Source organism: Gavialis gangeticus, unplaced genomic scaffold, assembly GCF_001723915.1.
Source record: "Gavialis gangeticus isolate Ggan-Ray unplaced genomic scaffold, GavGan_comp1, whole genome shotgun sequence".
In the NCBI taxonomy this organism is placed as follows: Eukaryota; Metazoa; Chordata; order Crocodylia; family Gavialidae; genus Gavialis; species Gavialis gangeticus.
In genome coordinates this window covers 9,085,124-9,087,968 of record NW_017728998.1, presented here as the reverse complement: position 1 = coordinate 9,087,968, position 2,845 = coordinate 9,085,124, and the positions used below count along the sequence as shown (strand labels likewise).

General features: G+C 44.7%; 1 pseudogene; it reads left to right on the top strand.

Moving 5' to 3' along the window:
• The first annotated feature begins 1,198 nt into the window (after positions 1-1,198).
• On the top strand, positions 1,199-2,164 carry LOC109289319 (annotated as a pseudogene).
• Positions 2,165-2,845: the final 681 nt, after the last annotated feature.

Here is a 2,845-nt window from a genome sequence, read left to right as displayed (position 1 = left end):
AGGATGGTATGCTTTTGTTGCTCTTGTTTTTATATTTAATCTATTTCCCTCCCTTTCTCTCCTATGACAGGGCTTTCGCGCTGCACGATAATGTAATTGCAGCTACCTTGAATACTTAGACCCCGATATGCAGTAAGATTTTTAAATAACATACGAAAATCCCATGGCGATGGGTCTATTCTGCTCCTACTATTTGTCAGCAGAGCTTAATAGCTACATTTTACTTTGCATTCAAGGAGAATTTTACATTCAGATCCAGAAATTATTTGGCGCCTGTGATAAGAGTCATTCTGAATCTTATAGTTTGTGTTGCCTGATGTTTAGTGATTCAACTTCTTTGGCCCCTTCACACAACTGCAACATCCTTACTCCCATTCCAGCCACTACAAGCCAGGAAACCCCAGTACATCCCAATGAACTCCTGGCTTGCCCACATTGCTCATGAAGTGCTGTAATCTTAAATGGTTGTCTCTTGGTAAGGCTATCCAAAGAGACAGATGCAGGTCCAGCCAGCTAGCCTTCTGCCCTTGACGTGATTTTGTGTGTAGTTGGCTTGCTTGTGTTTCACCCCCGCTACAACGGGACGCAGAAGAGACCTCCTTGTCTCGGTATCCTTGAAGTCCAGAGTGCACTGAGTGGATGATGGGAGCTTTCCATAACTCTGGGCTTCCAGGAATTGAATCCCTGGCGGGTTGTATGCCTAGAGCGACAGGGTAGATGGAGAGAGTCATGCTCTCCTAGTTGAGGAGGTTGTAAATCAGCTTTCTTCCCACCAGTTGATCTTGAAGGACAGGATCTTGTAATCACTTGTAACATCAGAACAATGATACTTCTGTTCATGTTCTTCCCCATTTAGGCTGTAGGCTCATCTGAGCAGGAAATCTCCATTACATGTGTGCCTGAAATAGCCAGGGTGCAGGCGTAGCCATGTTGGTCTAAGGATGTAGGCGGACACGTTTCTTTGGGTCAGTGTGATATTTTTTATTAGGCAAACTAAATAGTTGGAAAAATTGTTCTTTGCAAGCTTTTGGGCACAAACACAGCTGAGGCCTCAAGACCTCAATGTAGAACAAACAATTAGAACAACTGTGTAGTTGGAAACTTTTGGATTAATCTGTTCCTGAGGTTTATACTCAATTGACCTGTAATAGGACTGTGCAGGGAGTTTGCTCATCTCAAATGGGTATCAAGCAAAGGAGCCAGGATACATAGCCTGGGAAGACTCTCATTTGAGTTCTTCAAACATAAATGGTTATCTCCTACTCCTCATGAGTACCAGGAACATGCAGGACTATTTCACCAGAATTTCGTACAAAGGCCCCAGAAAAAATATGGGCTTTGAGACCTTTATTACAATCTTCCAGCACCTTTTGAGAGCCTCAGCATGCACTGTGGGGAGACTACTGAGGTGGTGTTAGAACAAGCATACAACAAAACAGTGAGGAGGAACCGTGGTGGCTGGTGCTTGGAGAGCAACCGGCTGTTGTTCTGGGCTCTGAAAACACTGGGATATAATGTCACTTTTGGGAAGAAAAGTGTACGACCCTGAGGATAAGGCACATGCTGATCATATGAATCACCTTTTGTCAAAAGTGGTCCTTGCTAGCAAATCCTATGTTGTGGATGGTGGGTGTGGGACAGTCTAGCAAAAGTGGGAGCCCATGGAGCTGATTTCTGGGACTTCTTGCTTCCTGGAAGATTCCTGGCACCTTTTGCATCCTCAGATCCTCGCACCTTTTGCTTCCTGGAAGAAAAAGGGACCTGGCACCTGGAGAAGAGCAAAGGCAGGCATACATTCCCAACCACAGCAACTTTAAAGCTCATTCTCTGCAAACGAATAACTACAGGAAGGGTTACATCTTTACCATTGAGCCAAGAGAGAGAGAAGATTTCAGGCAATATGGTTTACCAGACATGTCCTGATTTTATTAATGTAAGAAAGTCGATCTGCAGTCTCCAGACCACCGATGGGATGTGGGTGGAAATACAGTGAGATAAGAAATATAACTACAAGGAAAACATGGATCTGGTAAAAGCCACAATTCTTCCCAATGAAGAGGTGGAGAAGAAACTGAAAAATAAATTGAATATAACTCTAGATAAGAAACTTCAACCAGTGAATACGGGCAAGACGTCTGTGTTTCACCACTAGGCCAGACTATAATCCCATATGGTAACATCAGAAAGAATATCTCTCAGCTTCCCTTGGCTTTCCTAAAGCTGAGGCTGTCAGTTTTCATCTCACATGGTGTAAATTTGGTACATCACACTGCCACCCGGGAAAAAACCCATGGAGTGCATTGCTTTCCCTGCTCTGCCCATTGCTCCAGATATTTATGCCACTAAAAGTGTGCTTCACACTCAGGTCAAGCTCAACAGCACTGGCTGGTTCTTTGGGAGCTGGTTGAAAAACTCTGTCTATTCTCTGCTTATCTCTCCATAGAGATGCCCCTTGTATTCACAGAATATCAATGCGCTCCCCAGCACTTGACTGATGAGGCATGGGGATGACGTTCCTTAAATCCACAACTCGGCATCAGTATGTCGCACATCAGGCATGGAGACATGGCTCACGGTCAATATGAAACAGTAATTCACAGCCACGTTAATGGCCAGGGAAGCAGATAGCTGGAGCAGCGGTGGGAAGTTTGCTGTCCTTCCGAATCTTCAACAGGCTGCCAAACTTTAATGACCCAACCGTGCAGTGACAGCTCTGGGGAACAACGTTGGATAGAGAGGTGAAGTTCAAAAACTTTTGCGCTTAAAATACTCACCGTGGGGACCTGGGGAGGGCTACATAAAAGACCTGGGTTCGAGTCCCAGATGCTTATACAACTACAACCAT